This window comes from Halyomorpha halys, unplaced genomic scaffold (genome assembly GCF_000696795.3).
Source record: "Halyomorpha halys isolate HHAL.00 unplaced genomic scaffold, Hhal_1.1 Scaffold15.1, whole genome shotgun sequence".
Classification (NCBI taxonomy): Eukaryota; Metazoa; Arthropoda; class Insecta; order Hemiptera; family Pentatomidae; genus Halyomorpha; species Halyomorpha halys.
In genome coordinates, this window is record NW_027108914.1 from 1,654,098 (window position 1) to 1,680,004 (window position 25,907).

Below are 25,907 nucleotides of genomic sequence, written 5' to 3' on the forward strand. Positions count from 1 at the left end.
TATATTATGTATAATATACATTAATATATTAATGTTTTATTTGAGAATAGACAATTTAAATTAAAACAATGATTTCTTTCCATCCTTTTCTGTCACTATATTTATTTTTCAGCAACATTTCTGCCCTTAGGCCATTATCTAGAAAACTCTAACATATTCATTTCCTTTAACTAAATTTCACTCCTCACAATATTTCTATATAAACTCTATATTTCTCGTAATACCTTAAAATTGATGGGTCGGGCACATCAGTGGAACGTTGAAGAAGAATAAAGATAGTGAGGAAAAAGGATCAAAAGAAATTTGTGTTTTGATTTAATTTACTGTAAGATTTTTTTTATTATCTATAATCGATATCCAAAATTAATAAGTACAGTAATAAATTGATTATAATTGAACATAAAATTTGATATAAAAAGTAGGCATATAATTTCATCTGGATCTGACAGAATCTGTTGTTTCGCTGAAGATATAATCTGAATTAAATTAACTATATTCCGTCAGCCTAACTATTACTAGATATAAATGCTTTATTTAGCCTTGCTCCCCAAGTAAATTGGGTTGCAATAATACACAGCATACAATCAATCAATAATCTGACCTATATACACTACATAAATTAAAATGCTATAACAATATTTTTTTTACCATTTCCTTTTACAATCAATACTCGTCTATACACTAAATACAAATATTCTGATTACTTTTTTTTTTCTATTTAACAATTGTATCCCCCCTATTTCTCTCTCTCAGACATCCCGTTTCCAGAGATACGTTAAATGAATTTATTATTTGATAGCAATATAAAATCAAGCAAAAGACACAATAGTCACTGCAGTTGATTATTGTAACAAAAAAATAAGTGAATTAAAAAAACAAAAAGTTGGTTAAAAGAAATAATTAAACGAATAAATAAGTTAAAACAATAAATCAATAAAAGTCTGGAAATGAATTAATATGGATTGTCCTTAATGATTTTTTCATGAATTATTCTGCATTTAACTGTAAACTTAAAATAACCCCATTGTATACTGTTGGATTATTTAATTATTATTTCAGAAAAACATTGTTTCCCGATACGAAATTTGTCATATCAAATAGTGCATTCAACAGTATAAATCCACTATGAAGAGAAATCAGTGACAAACAAGACTTTCAGTAAACTCAAGTCCAGACTAGTTCCCGCAATCCCATTCTCTTTCATCTCTCAATCCTACACAGCTCACCACAAGATCACAACACCAGATGAGATGATCTAATTTATCAGATGAGGAACTGGCACAGGCAACACACACATATATATAGTAGCCGTTGGCAGCAAGGGGTTCCTGTCTGCCAAAACTGCCGGCATTAGGACCGCCAAGCTCCGACAGAAGCTGCCTAAAACTACCGCACGCGGAAACCTATTTATATTTAGGGCGATAAATAAAACCTTCATTTGGAGAAAATTCAATTTGAAACTTCCCTTTATTTACGGCGTGCACTGGGAAGAGGGGAGCTGGCCATTTATAAATTATGGATGCTCTTAGTAAATTATAATCCGTAAATAATGTTCATTTATAATTTTCCGGTGGATTAACAGTTTTATAGCAGGTGCGAGTTTGCAGCGAGTCTTAATCAAAATGGTTTAGGAAGGGAATGTTATCTTCCTGTTGCATATTTGTCACAATCAGAGTTAACCTTTCATGGTATGGTACAATTATGCCATGAAATTATGTATGTAATAGTCATTACATAATACTGTCGTTAATCTACGTTAGAAAGTTATATGGCGCCATTAGTTTAGACTAGGTAATTTAAGAAAAAAAATGTATATTTAAATAATTCTTTTTTAATTTAAAATAATCTAAAAGAATACTCAACATGCTACAATTCCTACCATCACCTATTTTTTACTACCCTCAATATTACTACTATAAATTTATTATTTATAAAATTTTATTCTTATCTTAGACATTAGAAAAAAAATACACTATTGTATATCATTAATAGTGTATTTTTTTTATTTAGAAAAAAAATTAATTACAACAACAAGATTAATTTAAAAAAATCTTCATATGCCTAAGTAAAAGTCAACGACACATTCCTTTGTACCTCATAAATCATTGATCTAAAATTAGTTTCAATTGAATTTACAAGTCACTTCAATGGAACTTTTTCTAAGTACGATAAATCAAAGCCGTGCAAACACATTAAATTGTCATAAATTATTCATTACCTAGTGATATGTTTTTAAAATTTGGAATAGTAATTTTCAATGAACAATTATTTATAAGGTACGTCAATGCCAGATAATACTCTGAGATAATTAAGTGCATGCATAATTAATGAACATACATTTCTACAAATAACAATTCAAAATTCCAATTTTACTTTAATTAATAACTAATAAAATAATTTGGTAAATAAATTACTGAATAACTAATAAAATAAGCACTAAAATATGGAATAAATAAATGAAATTAGTGGGAAATTATTTAACAATTTGTTGTCATTTACAAGAATTACACTACATGATTACTCAGTCAATTATATTTTGGAATAATTAATTTTTGATTGAAATAGCTTGCAAATGAAAACCAGAGATTAAAAATTGTAGCCTCTAACTATACATAAATAAATTTATTAATTGTATATTAATAATTATTATTATTCATAGATGCATGTCACAAATGGATGTTAAAAAAGTAAAAAAAATTCTATATTAATACAAACTATCTATTTATTTTTTTAAAACTAATGCTGAAGTGTATTTCACAACAAATTAAATACAACACTATTTTTTATTATACATGAAAGCCAACAAATAAAGCAAATCTAATATACAAAGCTAATTTACAAACTGAAAACTTTGTTGTAGAATATTTATCTCTTACGTTAATTGGTTAGCAGATGTTGACAGTGTGTAAAACTATCTGAAGACAAAAACAAAAGACATTGAAATCAAACTTAATAAATTTATCTGATGAAAATAATTTTTTTTGATTCTTCACCTAAATTTTTATTTGGTGATTACTATTTAGTTTATAGCTTTTTTTTTTTTGTTATATTAACAGTTATGTGTTACAAAAATAATTATAGTTTTTAGGAGGAAAGGTCGAAACAATTATTGATTCATTCATCCTCTTTTCGGTTTTATTTTAATAAAATAATAATTTACGTTAGTGGTTTGTTCATTTGAATTCTATTTTAATTAGTATTATTTTTAACTGAATATGATAATTTAATTTTCAAAGTTCATAAATTATTTAATATTGCTGTTTCCTGAAAAAGATTAATTAGCTTAATTATTTATAATTTTTAATTTCTGCTCAAATATTTTTATTTTAATTATTATTACATTTATTAATTTCTGAGCCAGTGTAACTGATATATGATGGTGTATTGTATACTTTAATAAAAAATATATTTATAAATACGTATACAAAGAAACTCTATACAATTAGGTATATTCAATTATACAATTATTGTTGATTCCTGCCAAAATGTTATTTTAATTATAATTAACAATATGTATTCCTTAGGCTGTATCACTGATATATGATGTTAGAGTATATTGTATATTTTAATAATAAAAAAAAAAATTATAAATCTACAATAGAACTCTATACAATTCAGTGCCTACATAAATGCAAAACGTTATACAACGACCCCCTCCATTAACTGAGGTGGCGCCACGGCTATTGTAAGAGCAGTCATTGGATTAAGTGATTATACTCGCCCCAGTGATATCAAATGATCTTGCCATAATTTAAGATTATAGTCTTTAGGAGTTATCAGTGTTTTTGTCTTTTATTTTTTTCTTGCCTTAGGCATTTTATATAGGGATCAGTATTTAAATGAACAAGTTTAGAGATTCATTTTATGAGTCTGATTAAATAACCTATCTCATATAATTTTCTGATTCATCAACTTTATTTAAATTTTATTAAGAATTTATGTCTATATTCTTCTGTAAATAAACAATAAACTTATAAATAAGTCATATTAAATAACCTAGCTCATATAACCTTCTAATTCGTCAATTTTACTACCAATTTATTTCTATATTTGTTGCTAAATTAAATAAACAATAAACTTATAATTAAATCTGATTAAATAATCTAGCTCATATAATTTTCTGATTTATCAATTTTATTACGAATTTATATCTGTATTCATTGTTAATGTAAATAAATAACAAATATAATTTTGTTAGAATCCTAAGTTATGACTTGAAATTTGGGACCATGAAGAAATAGAACAGTAAGTGTTAACACAGATATCTTATAGACTAGTTAACTGTTGACACATTAATTAATTTTTTTTTTAAATTTTCTAAAATCTTGATGTATCGTTTAATGAATAATTTTTATATACAAGAAATTATATTTTTTACAATATAATTTCTTGTATATAATCATCACAAGTACATAAGGATTTTCGTATATATTTTTTATATATATCATATTGTGATAACAGAGAGAGATAATAAATTATTTTTAATTTTAGGTTTGTTACTGTAATTATGCAAATTAATTGGCTTAATTTGTGTACATTATACGTATACTGTATATGTGAACACTTTTGATGTGAAATCAACACTTCTGCTCTTAAATTTTAATAATTAAATAAAATATTTTATACACGTTTTTTCTTTTTTAAGTGATTTACTATCGTTTATAAAAATAGAGGTTCTATTCTTGTTTTAATTTTTATAAAGATCGATTTCATTTCCGTTACGCTGGATAATAGATGTCCTATTATATTATAATTTTTCATGTATTACTACTGATATTCAATAATGGAATATATAAAATTTTTAAATAAAAACAAATAGTGATAAGATATTTTTTTTCAAATTGACCCTTTCAGTAATAAGGAAATGTTCTTTAGTAAAAAATATAACATTTACGTATAAAAACAATCAATAATGGTCTTAGTAAGTATATATATTTTTAATTACCAATTATTGGTGATTTTTAATTGATGAACTAATTGATATGATATTACAATAGTGGTTCTTTCTTTCGTCATCACAGAAATTGTTTTATTTATTGCTAATTAAAAGAGATTATAAATTACTAATCTATGAAATTATAGTTTCAATAACCTTCCAAAATCGTGTTAATAATCATTAATCAATAATCGTCCAAAATTTTTTCCAGTAAAAATGTGTGATGGTATTTCGGATAATGAATATGTTTGTGAAAATTATTATTGGCAAAATGATGCATTATTGTAATATAATAATATTTTAAAAAATTAATTGTTTTCATAAAGATATTATTTTTATAGTTACTATACATCCTCTCAATAATACATTTAAATATCATATGATGATATCCTAACATATCCTTGGATTTCATAGCTGCTAAACAGATTAAAAATATTATAAAATTATAATAATCAATAAGTATTAAACATCTGTCAATTTTCCAAATTAATAATGACTATAATATTAGCTAGATACATTTTCTAGGGAATTTTTGAACCCTTTTTAGAAAATATTTATATATTATGTATGTATTTGTATTTTCCAACCTTAGGGGTTCAACTACAAGAAGCAGGTGTCCCGCTGTCCTATGAGGCGACACATATACGACGAAGAACAAGGGGCACTAACTGGTAACACGATATCAACTGACACAGAACAGGATATTAACTGCGGTTCGCGGCCGTATTTCTGCCGGTTGGAGGGGAGGACATCATGATGGCTGCGATTTGGTGGGGAGGAACCCCCGCTGCAGGGGTGCAGGTGGGGAAGGGTACGTTCAGGGGGAAGGTCTATGGTACGCGAGTCCTTCTGGTCAAGAGCAGTCCAGCCGAAGAAGTCGATGGGCTAGTAGCGGTGTTGCGAAGGTGCAATAAGCGAAATCGGAGGAAAGTGTGGTACTTTTAGTTTTTTTGGAAAAACACGACAGAACTAGCTTAGATAAAAAAGTGAGGAGAGATCTTGGGATCGAAAATTAAAATTACCTGAATAAAAGTGTAATTAAAACGCCATTTTCTAATAATAATGATAATAAAGTTTATATTTATTCTGATTACTTTTGAACAGTAATACAGAAATAATAAGTAGATGGGCTTTAGATTCTTTGAGAAAAAAAAGATAATTAATAAAGACAAATAATGAGACAATAAATAGGTATCTATAAATTTTTATTGCAATTAGGATTAACAATTAACATTTTTATGGAAATTTGGACAAGAAATAATTGTACAGGCAGGATTTGAAGGGAACTAGATTAAGAAGGAAAGATCGCATAAAATTCTTTGGATTCAATTTGTCGTAGATAAATAATTTTTCTCAATGAAAAACATCAGTGAGTCAAATATGAGTTTTTGGTTATTAGTACATTACTATCTAATTCTGGTAGAAAGTAATAAGTACATAAGACTTCAGTTATGTGAAATCTGATCACATCTTAAACATGTTTTTCATAATGCCAATACTGTTTTATACAATTTAGTTTGAGCTTTTAATCTTCAGATATAGATGTTCGAATAATATAAACTTTTATTTAAATTTATACGTAATTATACTGGCTCCAGGACTAAACGGGTAAAATATGGTATGCGTGTATATATGCCTATGGCTCAAGTGCAAGAAATAACTAACACAACTGAAAAATCCAGCATTGGAGAAAAATAAATTTAAAAATGCTTTAGAACATAAATTAAAACAGTATAAATCTTCTTTTAAACTTCAAGTAAGTACTTATGGTAGTAAATTATTACTTAAAATTTAAACGCAGCTCTAGATTACTTTACTTTTACGTAGATTTTCTCAAATCTTCAATATTTGAATTTGTTCACTTTTCTTGGGAAAAAGTGATACTGGTTCATACCTAAATAGGTCTTTTTATATTGAATTTAATGTGAAATACTTGCGCCAAAAAATACGTTTCTAATCAACCTCTTCATTCCCATCTTAATTCTAAAAATGTCTATAAAAATCAGGAAACATGGTCAGGAAGATTTTTATTTGTGGTGTATAAACAATTTTATCTTCATTTTGGAATGGAATTTATGTATCACTCTAAACATTAGATTAAAGTGCGATACATTTTAGTATGAAACGATTGGATATAGATATTTTCTTATAAATACTAAAGAGGGACTATATTAAGGTTTAAAGAATCCCATTATTTTCATAAAAACGTGATATATAATATATTTTGATTTCTTGTTCTGGTCACAAGTGATAAATTTATGATCTCAAGAACACTATTAGATATAAATGCGACACGTCGTGAATTCACACTCCTTCGCAAAAAACTCAATTTGTACCCGCCAGTTGGGCTATAAGCGCGGGAAACAAACGACATCGCAAGAAGGCCAGCTTTAAATGATGGCTTTGGCAGACTCCTCCAGGGTTACAGACGACACCCCCGGACTGAAGATATGGCAGACCCGTCAGGATCAAGATTTACAACCACTCCAGGGGATACGGAGAGGGTTGATGGGACCTTTGATATGAACATCTGTCATGGCACCTGGCATGGGGGATGTCGACGGATCGTTTTTCCGTTACATAAACATACTATAATCGATTCCTGTTGATAGAAAATAAATTGAATACCTTTCCTCTTATTATCTCACAATTATTGCACACCCATTTTCAATCTATCGGAAGAGATCAACACGAATTGTTCTGTAATACATCGATACTTATCTGTCGTGAGCAGCTGCTGTTGTGATTCACGTACCTAGCCCATTTTAGCTTTTTGTATTTGTAAGGATTTTAATTCGCATGGTTAATTTTAAACGAGTTTCGATTTACCTTCTCAACTGGCGAATTGTTAAATAGATTTCAAAAGAAAATAGAAAACTAAGCTTCACAACTCACACAGTGAAATTCGATGACAGGCGAAAAGGGTGGACTTATGGTTGCATTTTTAGACAATGTTATAGTTCAAATTGGTTATCGGTTATGAATAAATCCATGGTATCTATCAGGAAAGCTGTCAATCTGGTTATTGATTCGTTGTCGTTAGACGTTAAATATAGAATGTTATTAAACTGAATAACCATTTTTTGTTTCTACTCTTGTATAATAGTCAATAAGAAAAAAAAATATGTTTCTTGTTTACACATGATTCGCAGCTGATAACACATATACGGAGAACAGAGAAACTGATTGAATACGTATTATGAAAATTTTATTTTAAAAAAATTATATCCTATAAACAGTTAAATATATATTTCTAGTAGTAGCAAAAAAAAATAATTTTTTTTTTAATCGTAATTTATTGATACCTTTTCATCTTTCTATGTTTAGGCAATAATTCACCAACCTTTATTAGTTCTTTTATCCTTAATCCATAAATGTTATCCTTGTTTAATTCATAAACCTTTCAGAAATGTATTTCAATAGTTATATAAATTTACTGGAGTAAAATATTTACTAATTCTAAAATATAAATAAATAAATTTTAGAAGTCTTGCTCAATAATATAGGGTTTTTTTTTAAGCCCGATAGAACTTGAAATTGTAAAAAATAACACAAAAAATTAAATTGTAATCAAATTTTTTTTTTTATTCGAAAGATCAATACGTGACATTAACATTTGAAAATGATTTCGGGCATATGGGCACCGCGGCTGTTCTTGACGAAGCGCATTCTGTAAAATTGTGTTCAGCGATGAGGCGCATTTTTGGCTTAACGGGTTTGTTAATAAGCAAAATTGCCGCATATGGTCGTGCGATTTGACACCTCTCGATTATTTCCTGTGGGGCTACGTGAAGTCACTGGTTTATGCTGATAAACCAGCAACAATTGACGCCTTGGAGGCCAGCATTGTTCGTGTTATTCGTGACATACGGCCAAAATTGGACGTCCAGAATGCGCTTCGTCAAGAACAGCCGCGGTGCCCATATGCCCGAAATCATTTTCAAATGTTAATGTCACGTATTGATCTTTCGAATAAAAAAAAATTTTGATTACAATTTAATTTTTTGTGTTATTTTTTACAATTTCAAGTTCTATCGGGCTTAAAAAAACACCCTATAGTTAACGAGTGAGCAAGAGGGTTTCGGTACCCTTTTTTTTTTTTTTATTCCTTTTTTGAGCTTTTAAAAAAGAACCTTTTCTTTCTTTTTTTACTTAGAGGTAAAAAGACCTTCATAAAATTGGGCCGGAAGGTTCATTCCCGTTTCATTGTCACCCCACCCTCAAGGGATGGGCCTGTAGTAGGAACTGAACTGTTGTAGAAACTTAGTTCCTTATATGTCTTCACTAAAGTTACATGCAGGCAGCAAGTATCTGGTAAAATGAATTGATATTTATTTATTTTTTATTATTTATATTAGGAGGTATTTTAATGCATGAATTACTCTGATTATGTTTCTGACTGAAATAATTTTTTTTTTTTCTAAGCGTTTCTTACAATCGTTTGATTTTATTATTGAAGTATTTGCTAATACCTTCATTAATTAGGGTTTTAATTATAATTTCTTATATTTATTTGACTTTTTCAAGCCTTCTGTTGATTTGAAATGAGTAAATCCGGAATTTAAAAGATTCCAATTTTACCATACAAATATATTTAACAGAGTTAATTTTCAATTATAAAAGGTTTTTTTTTTTTTTTTTTAAGTATTAGCTATTTCTTGATTTATTTAAAATATTCTGTTTATTTTATTATTTATATAGTTTATTTATTATTAAATAATATATAAGCCATAGCTCCATTTATTTTTTTACCAGTTTCTGGCACAATGGTTGGGATAAAGGGCAGAAGGAGTTCAAAGAATATCTGAAACGCAGATTAAAAAAAATATTTCCTCAGTTAAGTACGACAGGAAAAGCAAAAGCATAAACAAAAAATATTTTCATCAAATATATAAATTTATAAGTGTTCATTGATGTCTAGATTAGTTTATCATGTTTTAAGAGGAAAATACTACATAACATAGATAAAAATAATATCATTTTTAATGTAGAGAGATTGAAAGTTAATTCTAATAATTTATTATGAGATACAAAACATTACCATCTCATTAAATAGATTCGTTTCAATTTATCAGCTTTATATAAAGTTGCTATAACTTGAAATGTCGTATGTTTGATATAAATTATGACACTTAATGAATAAATTACAGCTGAAATGTTAATAAAAATACGATGATATCGTCCATCACCAACGAAGTCAATGTTAGGAATCGATAATATTTATTATCGATTTCTAACAGAATCGATTTAAACATGAGAGGAGCTGGGCCAGTAGCCGGCACCGTTACTATTCAAATAGAACTGAATAAATAGATTATTCATTCGGTTGATAGCGCTTCGGCTATCGAAGAATTAAAACCTCTTGTATACAAACGACTTCGTACCCTAGCGTAGATCAGCGAAAGAGATAACCGTTTTTGTAATTCGATTATGCGTTGAATTCGTTTTTAAGTTCTACTTTCTTGAGTTGGGCAGTGTTGCAGTTACATAAGGTTGTAATCAGTAAATCTAAATATTTAGGCTTGATTAGTATTTGTAATTTCGTATCGCAATTACAATATAGTGGTTCTTCAAGTCGTTACATTTATTAATGGCAATTACTTGTAATTTTTTTTTCTGCTATTTATAATTACAGTAATTGTAATTGAAATTACTCCTTCCCCCATGATTTTCATCAGATTTTCCCTTTGTCTTACATAACATGTTATTATTTTCTTTGTTTTGTATACTTCTACAAAATTTAAAAAAAAAAATCGCTCATAGTATGTCTCTTAACAATATTTTCTGTTATCAGGTATAAATAAGTAAAAATGAATGGACTGGACTAATCTTCGTTCCATATTTTAAAAATATCCCATAAAAATTAGCCAAATTGTAAATTTTATAGTTCTTATTGAATTTATGTGTAATGCATAGCATACCAAAATACGAGTATTTATTTCAATGTAGTTATTAAAATTTTGTGAAATATTCATCTATTTTTTTTTTTTAATTTTAAGACATCCATTACGAATACTAAACTTAAAACTTCAGAATTAATAATTTGCATATTTTTTCTTAGAATTAAAAATATATACATATTTATGATTTTATATAATTACCTCAAAATTTTATTAAGTTCTATTTGATAATGATTACTAATAATTTAATAAAATCTCATTATATTTCTTTGTTCTTATTCTTTGTGATTATTTACTTCCTGAAACGATATATCGGACTTGTCTATTATGATTTAATGTCGTTTTCTATTATTAAACAAATATTTTTCTATGATGTGCATTTTTTTTTATTATTTTACAAAATAATTTTTATTTGTTCAATATTTCAGCATTTACTATTTTAATAATTTTTATTACAATACGACATTATTACTTTTTTATTAATATGCAAGTTCAATAATTTTTTTAAAAAAGAATATTCTTAATAAAAATAGATATTCAGTGTAATTAAAAAAATAAATTAATACTAAAATATATATGCGTGTATTAAAAATTAAAATTAAACTTTATTAAAATGTAGCATTATGGAAATGTGAAAATTTTCTGTATGTTCTAATTCGATAATTAAATTTTAAGTACTAAAATTATGTAGAAAGTATTATTACGATAGAATGGTCTGTAAGACGTTTTACGGTCTTCAATAGCATCTGGCCAACACCTGAGACAACCTTCAGCGCATCTGCTTTCGTTAACCCGTCGACTAAGTGTGCTTTCGAGCATTATCTCAGCCTTTGTGAATGTCTACAATTTCTTTTTATTTATATTTAATGAGCTTTTCTTGTGCAAAAAATATTTCATTAAGATAATTAGATAATGCATAATTCACTTAATTAATTTAGCAAAATGTCTATTATTTTTTTAAAATAAAAAAGACATTTTGCTAAATAAAAATTCTCGAAAATAGAGTAATTCCTCAAGATTTTTTAAATATTTTTAGTGATTTCTTAAAGTCAATGTTCTCCAAAACTTTTTAGTGGGTGAGATGGCAAAAGGAGAACGAAAAATACAAAAAAAAAAATTACGATTCTTTGTTAACTAAATTTTAAAACCACCAATCGAAAGGTAAATCTTTTTTCTTTCGATCTCAGACCTTTTGGTCCTTTCACCACAACTAGTCTGCCACACTGAGCAATATGTAATGTTTGACCTCTTTGAAGTAATGTTATTCCTGAAGGAGCAAAGTAACTCTCTTATACGGTATGTGACACGTGGAAAAGGAGCTTTAGTTTCAAGTATTTTCTATATTTTATTGTTTATTTAATACATTATCCCCTCTTGTTATATTTTCCTCAGCAGTGAACCAATTGACTTCTAATCCACACAAAAAAAAATTATCATCTAAAATCAGCACCTGTCTTGGAATAGTCATATTTCTTAGATCACTCGTGAATTCATTACTGCGCTTAAACAATTCCTAAGATAATTCCATACCTTAGAATACCTGTCAGTACCAAGTATCCTTTCTCATTTTACCACTTCGACTACGGTTGTTTAGTCTACGGAATTCAGTGTGCTGGAAGATGAGACTAAAGAGTTAAGAATTTATCTATAAAGTTTTATCGTCGGATTCCCTGGCGCTTTCATGTCTTGTACAGGTATATCGAGGTGAAGTGGTTTTATCCTTTTGTTCAAATGAACAATAAGTATATGAATAGATCGATGTCTATTCATTAAAGACTATATATCAAACGATTGATTTATATATGCCTTGATTTATATATCTATATATGACTGTCTCCAGAAGATTTTCATAAGTCCTTCTGGAATTCTCTACCTTACTCTATTTGCCAATCTTCATCCTTTCTTTTCTTTAGAAAACTCCTACTCTTTCATCTAACACATAATCAATCTGGGTATATGTGAATAATCAATCCCTAACATTAATTACTCCAAAATATTGTTATTATATCTACTAAAACTTTGTAAATATTTTCCAGACACTTAATCATAAAGTGTGGACCATGTATTTATTCTTATGGGGCTTTAAACACAGTAAACAATTTTTTAAATTTATTTTTAGGTTATGGCTAACAGCTTCATTGAACTGTGACACGTGTACTTTAGACTCATAATTCGAAATCATCCAAAGTCGCTCTAATATTATCAATTAATATTATACGATATATTAGTCTGGAATTAGTAGTTGTAATTTAAATAAATTATGTATATCTTACAATTATCTCGGGTGCTTCAACTGTAAATAAGGCCTTACTAGATGGCGGCCATTTGGGAACAATGACTGTTCTAATTGATAGTTAAGTCCGCTGGAGAAAGACAAAAAGACGCAGTGACAAGAGACAGATCCTGGGATGCGATAGCCCCAGCAGAAATCTTAATTAGACTCTCCTATTATTCGACTTAAGTTTCCTCCTCTACTCTATTAATCTATGGAGAGTTAATGCGATTTGGATGCAACCTCCCTCGAGTTTATCGCATCCATTAAGGCATCCCACGAGCTCCTCTCGCCAATTAGTAAGGAATCGGACTGATAACGCTTTTGTCATATTTTCGCTTCAATTCATATCGACTGAATCATTCTAACATCTCGAAAACTTTCGTCTTTCTTCTTAAGAGTTAAATTTGTTGATGATGGTGAATATTAGTTCGGCGTTAATTCAGATAACTCGACATATATCTAAGACCAACAAGTAATCCAAGAGCCCAAATGGAGAAAAATATGTTGTTTTTTTTTGGCCAATTTAATGAAAACTAAACACAGTTCGGAGAGTAAATAGGTAGTTTTGCCAAACAGTGGGAATAAACAATTTTGCCTGTACTTGTGAAAATGAAAATCATGATGATTGAATTGATTCATTCATGATCAATGAAGAGTCAGTAGTTCAGTAATGAAGAACTGTTTCAAGAACAACGACTTCCAAGGAGGGGATTTGATCAGGATGACAAGATCAGGCTCAACCACCAATTAAGGATACCACTTTAGATGAGTTGACCCCGGAGGACTCCTCAAACCTACTGGGTTGACTCGCGCAGAATAAATAATTATCTGCTATAGAAGGATTCGAACCCTGGCCTTTGGAGTTAGAAGCACAGCACCTTTACTCATTGAGCTACTCCACTCCCAAGCCAGCGTGTCTACATATATATTGAGAATTACTGAACTGGTTCCTGGTTTTTCTTTCTCATTCGTATCTTTTATCTGTTCAAAGATGATTATCAAGTTAAGGATTCCTCGTTCCTACAAAATTTGATACCATGCAGATACCCACCAAACAATTGGTTTTATACCCTGTTACTAAGCAAAGAATCAGTTCATGCATAGATTCTTCCAAGATAACAAAATATCATGAATTGGATAGCAAAGGGTTTGGGCTCTCGAAGGATTATTCTGTCTCGTTTCTTTTAAGTGACAAAATGATAAATTGCCCTATCGAAAAGCCATTCTAATCTATTTGCAATCGATCTTGTGAAGAAAATCTCGACCCGAGAGCTCGGTTGAGGTCAGCCGTCATAGGGTATCAGTTGTTAGATACGGAGACATAAATAATGCCACAAGAGATAATGTAGTGTCGGCCAGTGCATACCATGGCTTTATTAGTGTCTAACTGATCTAAGGAATATTTCTAAATTATTACGAAATATTTATTAAACTTATTCACTATTCGCCTAGCGATATTTATTATTATAATATGAATTTACCAATTAATATTTCTCATAGTTCATTTATTTTCCTGGTGATAAGGCATTTCCCACTATGATAACAGTGGATACCGAACAAGAATATCATATACTATTATTTATATAACCTGATTTTTATATATATATTATTGAGTTAATATAGGAAATCATGACTTATTACATATTATATTAAAACCATGAGATAAAAAAAAAAAACAAGCAATTAATTGATAATAATCTTTTTTTCGAAAGAGGTCAGGTATTTTAGTAAATCAACGAATCTAAAAAATAATGGATGACAATGATTTTTAAAATATATAACTTTTTTTTTTTAATATCTTTATTGTTTAGTATTACATCCTGTCATGTACTTCAGACATCAGCAATAGACCTAAGAGAACTCATTCACGCCATATTCACTGAGATATATAAATTAATTGATAACAAAATAATATATAGAAAAAGAAATATATATAATCACTTTCATTACGGAATAAAAATAACATAAATATTATTTATATTATTTCAAAATTTTTCGAGACCAGGTAATATTTATCAATAAATTAATTTAATATAGATCTATTAATTTAGTTTTTTGTATAATAATATATTATATAAATAACAATACATTTAATATTTTATTGCTAATCATATAGTTTTAATTTTTTTATTCACAAACAGTTAATATATTTCTATAAAACTAATATTTTTTAATTACTATTTTTTAACAAAACCAGAATGTTTACGAAGTAAAAAATATTTTTCTTTAAACGTAAAATAATGATATGATTAGAAGATGCTAGACAAAAAAAACTTAAAAACTCTACTTTTTATGTTTTAACGAAAAGCAATACACAGCGATGAACCGATTGAAGAATATAAGATATGCCCTGGCAGGCAAGACTTATGGATTGGCGTGGCCATGTTATTTCCAAGTCTAATATCCCCGAGGGAGGGGGCGAATTAACATAAGGGTTAGTTCACCCCCGGCAGAGGGTTGATTTGTGGTCGTCTCACCCTTCGTATGCATTTGATGCGCCATATTTAATGAGTCATCCTTCTGTTCTTTAAGAAGAGCTGCAAATGCGTTTGACACTGCTGTCTGTCCAGTGAATTTATAGCACTTCTCAAAGCGATTTTTCGGATTGTGTTGAAGAGGAAAATAGAAAAGAAAAGAGGGGATAGTTGAAGAAGTTTCCTACGGTTAGTTCAGTTTTTTTGTATTTTATAAAATTATATTAAAAAACAATGGAACTAAACACATGGTAGATTTCGTTGAAATCCATAGTGTTATATACATTTTTTTTTTTTATAATTTATTTGTTGTTATGTATTAAAGAATGATAAATTCGTAATTTACTAACTCTCAATAGTATGAAATTATCTAGTAATGATTTCAAATATCGGAAAGTTAGCTACCTGGGTACAGTAGAATCCTTCCCTTTAGCTCTACGCGTTAACCGCCAGTAAAAAGAAAATTAATAACTAGGCGCAGAAAAACTAAGTTGGGTGAAATAAAACAAAGTAGCTGACTTTATGAATACAATAAAAAGCTTTTTTTCTTTTTTTATAATTTATTTTTTGTTTTTCAAACTGTATAAAAATATATAGAACGAATAAATTTGCTGTAGGTGATATAATGAAATTATACAAACATGTGGAGAATCTATCCATTTGTAGAAATCCAATAACATTTCTAGACGAGAAGATCTCGAGGGCATCTTCTTTTCAGACGCCTTGGAGGATTGTTAGGTAACGGAGGAGAAGCCGGGATAGAAACAAGTGGGTTTGGGTGGTTGGGAAGTTTATCAAAGAAGGATTGGTATCTGGAATGGAACATCGAGGTCCTGATGGATGACTTGATTTTATATCACATTAATTTTTAAATTTAAACATTGAGGCTCCACTAAACCTTCGCATTCCTCTCGTATCCAACTTGTTCAATAAAAATTTTTGTAAAATCTCAGTGCTCCTAACTTTGTAAAAATTAAATAATCCATAAAGATCTTAATGTTCCATATCTAACAGATCAATCCTTCCATTATACATTAACTAACCACCCAAACCTTCCTCTAGTTTCTAAACTTGCTTCCTCTTCCATTCCTCAAATTCCACTCTGGTTGACAATCCCCCAAGGTGCCTGAAAAGTAGATGGCCTCGCACCTTCTAATGTAGAATGATATTAGAGAGCTACCAATGGGTACTTCCTCTACTAGCCTGTATCATACCATTATAATCTAGCATCAAATTTACTAAATATATTTCTATGTAAATACATTTCTAAATGTCAATAAATAATTTTTTTTAAATTTAAACATCTTTTTTTGTCTTCATATTTAAATCTGCAACTAAAGAATACAACAGTTGGATAGCAACATAAAGAAAATAATAGACACGAAGAAGAACAGTACTATATAATCCCACTTCTCAGACTTGTTATACTTTCTCATGTCACCAAAACATAGACATATTTATATTTTGTTTTTTTAGTCTCCTCCTATATAAGAGTCGTGGATATTTTTTAGTAATTAGTGAACAATTTTGATAAAAGGAAAGTTGATTTCTTGCATATTCCATTGCAAGAAACCAAAAATGTGTTTGTTTTTTCAATTACCCATCAAATAAAAAATAAGGAGTTACACCATAGCGTGATGCAAGGATCACTTTCTGAATTCCTCAGAGGTTGGTGAAAGGCAGAAAAAAAGTGGCTTCTTGTCAAATGAAAGAAGCATGGTGTTAATTGGTTTACATCATGTCATACCCGTCTAGACAGCTCATTGTAGAGAGAATTTATGTACGTCCCGAAGTTGCATTCAATTACACATACGACAAATTTTCCCAGGGAAATTAATGGATATACCTTGGCAAATGAATGAAAATCCCAGGACTGATTATGTTGAACAACCTGAGGACATGATATGTGGAAGTTTTCTTTGCACGTTCGGAATGCTGGATTCCTCTCGATCTGATGATATTTACACGTAGGGATTCTTCGAATATTACGACGACTTCTAGGAGATATAATTAATTTTTTATAACTTACACCTCCTACAACATTCCGAAATTTCGCTAGGAAACCTAGCGTTCCTGTAATATTTCTATGTTTTTATAGTTATATAATTTGTGAAGAATTTTTCTGGTATTAATTTCATTATTAGAAAAAAATTACATACCTTTATATTATATCGCCGCGTAAGATGCGATCCCTTAGATAAAATTAAAAATACTGTCTTTATACAACCTAAAAAAAAAAGTGTTAGTCATAAAAATATTAAAACGTTTCCTGAAAAGTTGTAATTGGAAAGGTATGTTTCTAAAATGTTGCTTTTATTCACTTATATTTTAAAATAATATAAAATTCCTACATTTTTTGTTTTCTGTTTTATAGCCTAACCTAAGCCATAGGTATTATAATATTAGTATTGCCCTATCTTCTTCTTCATTTTTTATAACGAATTCACAGTTTGACATCTAACTATTTGAAAAACAAATTAATTTGAACAATAAATTAATACAATGTTGTGGTAAATCTTTCAAGGCTCTCACTTCTACCATGAGAACCTCGGCCTTCTTTTGAAAAAGTATATTAGATTCGTCCAATCCGTTGAGGAATCGTTTATTGCTCATTTTTGTATTAATCATAAAATGATATAAATAATTTATATGAGGAAGATGGTCAGGGTTGTGGTCAAGAAGACATACAAAAAAGAGTAAATAACTATTTATTTACGCCGGACGTTTCGACCTAAGTTAAAGGTCTTCATCAGAGCTGCAATAAAAAGATACAACGATAGAGTTAATGTAAGGGTAATGGAGTGATAAATTATTAATTAAACTAATAAAGTGAACAGATACATTAAAAAATATATAAGTGAAAATTAATTAATAGATCTTAAATCAATTGAACTTTTAAGTAAATATTGAATTAAATTAATTTAATATAGATCTATTAATTTAGTTTGATACATAACTGAAAAGATTTGTTAATTTAAGATCTATTAATTTCATTTCAATCGTATATATTTTCATTTATCTGTCACTTTATTACTTTAGTTAATAATTTATCACTCAACTATCCTTACATTAACTCTATCTTTGTATCTGTTTATTATAGCCCTGATGAAAACCTAAAACATAGGTCGAAGCGTTGGCGAAAAAAGAAATAAATAACTATTACTTTTTTTCTTCCATCTTGACCGAATTATATAAAATAATTTATTTAAACAACATCTTGTGTTTGGGACAATTCTATGCTATATCAAAGGTCATTGAAATTTTTTTCAAAATCGGTTACAATAAGGTTTAGACCCTTTCATTTAGAACAATATTTAGAGCGAAAGATTTAACTGCCCAGTGGTGATTTTAGGAGAAACATTTATTTTAATTATAAACCAAGAAACTACATAAGGATGGCGCAGAAAATTAGACTGTTGTATAAAAATTAACTAATATGACTTATTATGAGATTGTATTTAATATTAAATTATTGTTTGTAAGTTGTTAATCAAACCTGGTTTTCTGCAAAGCTTCGAACGAGAAAAATCTCTCAGAAAATCTCCATGAATTCTCTATATGTTTTTAAACTCAATCTCCCAGTTAAACATAGGGTAGGAAATTACAATAAATATTTAATAATATAATAATATAAGCTTATTCAATAAAATATTAATATAACAATATTGGTACAGTTGAATGCGTGAGATCTTACAACTTCATCAAGCACTTTCCGAATCATGTTTTAAGATTCATTTGACCCATTCACGATCTTTATTGGAGAAAGAACCGAATATATGTTCAGGGAAAATTGAAAATATTTATCTTGTAAATTAGAATGAGAGAGATAACTCGTATAAAGGATTAACTGACATTTCTAAACTCACTGGGTTAATTGATGGTGTTCAGCATAGATAAGTAAATTAAACAGGACTTACTTGAGCCTGGTTTATGCGTACCACACTGTGGATTACCTGCAGACAGCGTGGTGGGATTTGGCCGGAAGAGGGATCCCACTTGGGACACGAGTGCAATTTCATTAGTGGATTCCCTCAGGGGTGGGATGCTATATTACTAGGATGCCTTCGGGCTTCTCAGTGCCCAGCCATTCCTTGATGAATCGTTCAAGATTGCATTGCTTAGTCACTATTCATTAATAAGAGTGCTCTATTGACAATTAAATTAGAGTAATACCTTTTGTGTTAATTTTAATTTTTCTTTTTTAAAGGGACTGGTGAAATAATAAGTATTTAGTTTACATTACTGTACATGTTCGAAGCAGAACACTATACATGGTTGTTCGAAGTGAAACCTTTCAAAGGAGACCTAAGACCATTATGAAGGTATGCCGGATTTACGTAAGTTTTTTGAATTAGATTCAAGTCAGACAAGTAAAAATTAATGTGCTATTGTATTAACTTTTCAAAGTCGGTTACCCTTCATTGCATTGTAGGACGAATCTGCTAATTGAGCATATATACTAAAAAAATCACATGGTTAAATAAGTGTCCCAGATCCTCCACGACCTGCTGTGTAACTTTTTTTTATATATAAAGTAATTACAACTTCTAATATCCTTAATAAAATTAAATCGAGATTAATTAATATTTTTGCTCTTAATTTATATTATTTTATAAAAATATTATGCAATTAATTCGTTATTTGTTGTAATTCATATAAATGGTGCCATTTATAGAAACTAAAAGACTATCTATTCAGCCTTCCTTGGAATATTAGAGTTAAATTTTGATTTCAAGGAGAAGCATGATATTAATCCTTTAAAATTATAATAATCAATTACATTATAAAAATAATCGTATTACATGGACAAGATTAAATTTATATTTCATAAGGATCACATTAAGAACTTCTTTTTTTTTGTGAAATATTTCTAGATTCAGCTTAGAAACACTTTAGATTTTATAGTTAAATATACAATAAAAATGCTCATATTACCATTTCCGACCTATTTTTAGTTACTTATAAATAACTAATATTAAGGTACAACGTTCCATATGTAAGATATAATATTTTAATACTATATAAAATGATTTTTTCATACTTAACCAAAAATATGAATATAAAAAGCAGTATGTCTATTATACTCATTAAAATATTATAAAGAAAGAAAAGAAAGGATAACAAATAATTTATATAGGAGGTCACTGTCATAAATATTTAGCACAACAAACTAACTGCATATACTAATAATGTAAAAAGAAATGATATAGAATTTTGAAAAAATATATATATAAATATAATTTATTTTTTCCCAGTAACATTTTGGACTTTTTTTTATATTATAACTATTTTTAATTTACAATATAAAAATGTCAGAAGCGGCAGCTGTTGTTTAAAATTATCCTCCTCATAGGTAGAACCGACAATATTTTTTCATTTTCTTAAAATTAAAATTCAGGATAAACAGATTTATTTCAACTAGAGTTACATCGTTTTTTCTTAAGTCCGTCCATAAACTATTATAAATACCTTATTATCTGTAGATTTAAATCACTTAAAAAAAATAATTATCTTCAAAAATTTTCGGACATGCCTTACCTGAAGTAAGATTAAATTTATAATTTATGAAAAATACCTGAATCGATAGATTAGACAGAGAATTAATTGATTTCCACGGCCTCAGCGAGTGCTGCTATTACCGCCAATACTAATGAGGATATATCTGCTCAGGTCTGAAAGAAATTGACTCTGGCAGGATTCGAATTTGAGTCGGAATTTTCTCTCGGAAATTTATAGCAGTCCGATTCGGGATTATTGGGATTCGCCGAATAACCTAAAATAATTTACACTCCCCGTCTTTGGCATCCCTTAACAAGGTGTCTCCAATCCTTAGCAATCTACTTTAATATCGTATTCGGCTATGTCGGAGCCGCTTGTGAGGATTATAGATGCTAAAAGATTATTTTTTAATTTATTAACTAATGTGCAATTAGATTATTGATATTAATGGGCAATAATGAAGAGAGAGAAATGCTAAAATTCTTTTTAATATATCCATGGCTTTATTCACAGCAAGTGGAGTTTTCCTAGTTTTAGGAAAAATACAATTATAGATATATATATATACACTTCTTTAATTGTGAGAATCTTTAATTCTATTGTTTGTAAAGTTAGTGGCAATGTACTTTGCACCACTCTTAAGTAAACCATAGATGTGCTTATTGCTTGTTAGTTATGTACAGCATTTTATTGAAATTATTTCGAAAGATATTTAGAAATGACGACGGTTTTATTATGATTTCTTACAAATATTCTTTATGTTCTGAGTTGAATTTCAGATTAAAAACTTTTAGTTCTGTAATATAGATAAAGTTTATTAAATTAATTGTTATATTTTATATAGTCTTAAAAGAGATACATAATAAAGTATGCTGACCCCTCTAGACTGCATTATGACTGGGTTAATATTCAGGTAGGGCTAATACAGTGCTATTGTTAACCGCACGGCCTCTCAAATTAGAGGTCTGTTGAGAAATGAGGGTATTCTTCTAGGGCGCAAATTAAATTTCAGCCTCCCCCCCCACCTCTCCGTCGAAAATTTATTACCCCCCGCTCAAGGTATTTTTCCACCCCTGAGGAATGTTAGGCCCGCCGGCTGTAAATTGTGACCTGTGACACTGTTTACGGTTTTTTTTCTCTCTTTTTTTTATTACAATTGGTCGTGTTCTACACTAACTCTAAGAGAAAATATCTAAGAGAATTTTTATTTGCTAGTGTCTAAGGACAATAGGTCCGGAAAAGTATACAAGCCAATGACATCAACATAGTACTGAGCCAACTGATCTTTGTTTTTGCTTTTTATCAGTATTTGAAACCCACTATTGAATACATTTTTAAATTAAATGTTGAAAATATGCTAAAGAAACTAAATTAATCATTGACAATTATTTTTATTTAACAATTTGTTGATGATGCTTTTCTGAGCTGAAATAAAACACTATGAAATTAAAAATAATTTTGGGAATGGAATAAAAATTAAACCGGCATCTATAGAGAAAACGATAGATAAACGAAATGGTGAAATTGCCTTCATTAATTTATTTTCTGAAATAAAAACACGGAAACAAAATGGACGTTCTAATTTATTATAACTATTGGCTCGCGATAGATTCACACTTAAAAAATAATTTTTCATTTATTATAATTATGAAGTATTTTTTTAAAAATAACTTTCTTTAATCTATTTATAAGTTTAATTAATTAAATTTTATTGTATTAATTACTTTTTCTATCATTGAATTTATTTTTATTTTCTATAAATATGGTGTTAATGGACTTGTACAGTAATATTAACTATTCTATTATGTTTTTCAACCACATCAATTTTCTTTCACTTTTCCTCTAATTTTTTCCTTCTTCCCTTTTATATCTCTGTCATTAAACTAAAATTATCAAAATTACCTTCTTGAAACAAAAAACTTCAATATCGTGATCGTTTAAAATAACTTATGTGAACAAATGTAATTAATAAAAAGTCATCGAAATTCGACCTTGTATTTTAAATATAAACTGTAAATTTATTTTAATAATTTAATAAAAGCAGTGTTTGAGTTACAGAAAATATTAAATATAACCCTTACAATGTTGAGTATTTTTAGAAATGAAAATAACAGTGCTGCTATGCCAGATCAATAAATAAATTTAAAATTATTATGTTTAATTGTTTTTATGGCTAGGTAGATAGCTCACAGGATTAAATCACAGCTACAGTAATAGAAAAACTAATTATTTGTGATGGCCAGATTTGAATTCGGGTCCTTGGAGTTAGTAGCAGAGTGCCATACCATTGTGCCAACCAGCTCCCCAAAATCTATGCTATATAAATTTTAATCAATCAATCTGGATGTATTTAAATTTAACTTAAGTTTCTGGCATTTCCATAAATCCAAATTATAAATATCCTACCAATTATAAACTCTGAAAGTAATTTTCATATATATTACAGTAACTTATTTGTTTTTTCATCAAGCAAATCAGGTTTACATTAAACATTGTGCGATAATTTTCCAGATTGTTTCGTAAATAATTAATGTTTTATATCCATAGTATTTTTAAAAATAAAACGTACAAATAATATGGTATAAATAATATAATTCATTCAAAATTTACATCTTTCTTTTACAAAATATATTATGTGTTTTTAATAAAATCATATTTTGTATATGCCTAATATTGTTTCATAATAAACCATAAAATTAATTTAATTTTGAAACTAAAGTTTTCATGATAAATCATAATTTGCATGGTTTGTTATGAAAGTTAATCAATTTTATGATTTATTATAATTCGGGCAATGAGATTAAGAAAAACTTTAAATTCTTAGTAAAAAGTTTTCCTTTATATTTTACAAAAATTAATTCCTTTAAATTTTTTATTGAATTTTAAATTTTTTATTCTTCTATTGATTTACAATAGAAGTGAATGATATGATTTTATAGTTTGTCGCACAGTTTTGCACGTTTCAGTTTATTTTTATTTAAGGAAATAAATTTTTTCTTATTATCTCACTAATTTTAATCTTTTTGAATTTTTACCACGCCATGATATCGAAAGTAGATTTTAATTCGTATCACCCAATATCATGAACATGTTTTTCTTCCTCGAACACTTCTCTATTTTGATTAAATATCAGCTGTAGATTGATTAGAGATTTTTATCAGACTGTTCCACACAAATTCCCAAGAGGAATTCCAGGGGAACGGTGATCAATTAGTGTTCCAAAAGTGGGATAGGGGTTGGCAGTGACCGCTACATAAAATATCTAGGTGAGCTGTAATGAAGGCTGATCCTAGGCAATTTCCCCTAACGCTGTTCCCTGCGGCCTCCCAGGGCAATTCAAATCAAGCCGGCCCATTCTTTGCCTCCTCGCCCACTATGTTGCTCTCAATTTATGAGCGGCGATACGACAAGGAAATTGCGAGAATAGGGGGGGCCCGGAGAGGGGGAGCACAAGTCCCGCCCAGATCCAGGGCGAAGGGATGGAAAAACCCGGGAGAAAAGGAGGAAAAGCGGGGGTAGAGGGAAGAGCAATTTAGGGCTCTAACAAGATGAATGGCCGACAGGAAAAGAATTCTAGGAGAGGGCCCCGCCAACGAATTTGTCTGCATTCTCCGCAGAATTGTATTGCTCCCCTTCAACCATCAAATATAATACAATGTTTCATAGCTCGCCTTTATTACAACCAGTCGCTTTTCGTAACTTATTGCTATCATACCTACTTGGTCAGCTTGCACATCTTGTGCCTGTAGTATCGAAGTGCTGATCCGTCGTAAGTCATAAATCTCAAAAATGAGATACTTTATCGAGTTATTGCGTAAAAATGATATTTTCTCTTTTCTTAAATAATCTTGAAACGTTGCATTTTACTGATTAACCAGGAATAACAATTATATATCTAATTTGCCAATAAATTTAGGTCGGTTCTGTATTTCTTAAAAAGTTTTGTAATATGAAAAATCAACTTTGACAGGATGTGAATACGCCGAATAACAAAACTTATAGATGTAACGGTCTAAAGTTTATTTCACGAAATTTTCAATATTTATTTTCACTTAGCTATATATGAAGAATTTATTAAGGGAAAGTATCACGGTCGTGAACAATTTCGAATTCTAGTTTTCGACCGAAATGAACGTTTTTAGGTCAGCTTAAAGCAAACAATCAAATCTATCAAAACAGTTTTTGTGTCCCTGTGTGAATATAGAATTGATTTTTCACATTTTTCCGATATTCTTGAAAGCGGCTATAACATTTTATATCAGATATGTCTTATTATCATTGTAAGGTCCATAGTATCACATGGACACATTTTGTAAACAATATTCCTCTAAGTACATTTAATTTTTTTAATTTAGAAAAAAAAATTGTTCTCATCATCAGCAATAATAATGCGTGTATAGACACAAAACATTTACGCATAACTAAAACAGAGGAAAAAGCCTACACCGCCCGATCTTTCCCGATTACATTACTTTCGTTATCTTTTGTTAAACTGCTGAATTCTTTGCATGAAAAAAATTTATCTTTGTTTTTCTTACCTCGAGAATCTCTTAAATACGATTTTCTATTACAACAAAAAATAATTTTTTTTTTTTATAAATTTCGTTGTACATCATTTTTAGTCATTATAGTGATTCAGTTTTAAAACTTGAGAAACGTAGTAATCCCGCATTTAATTGTAATTAGAATTTATTCTTGTTACAGAATTTTATTCACCATATTTGGGTGCTTTTATATATATATGAAATCCTTAATGTTGTAACATTTGTTTTGTTGTGCCGTTCTATTAGTGTTTAATTCATTTCTATAGTATATTCATAAAT

At 28.9% G+C, this 25,907-nt stretch overlaps 1 protein-coding gene across 3 annotated transcripts in view; it reads right to left on the reverse strand.

Annotated features, from left to right (window-relative positions):
- LOC106679912 (homeotic protein antennapedia) overlaps positions 1 to 25,907 on the reverse strand; it is a 419,490-nt gene that overhangs the window by 301,277 nt on the left and 92,306 nt on the right. Inside the window, exon 1 of one of the 3 annotated variants that reach the window (XM_067047193.1) lies at positions 5,524 to 5,628. The exons of the other annotated variants lie outside the window; for them this stretch is intronic. The gene's annotated coding sequence lies outside the window, so the exon portion shown is untranslated. Of the gene's footprint in view, positions 1 to 5,523; positions 5,629 to 25,907 lie in introns of those variants that run through there. 3 annotated transcript variants of the gene reach the window in all.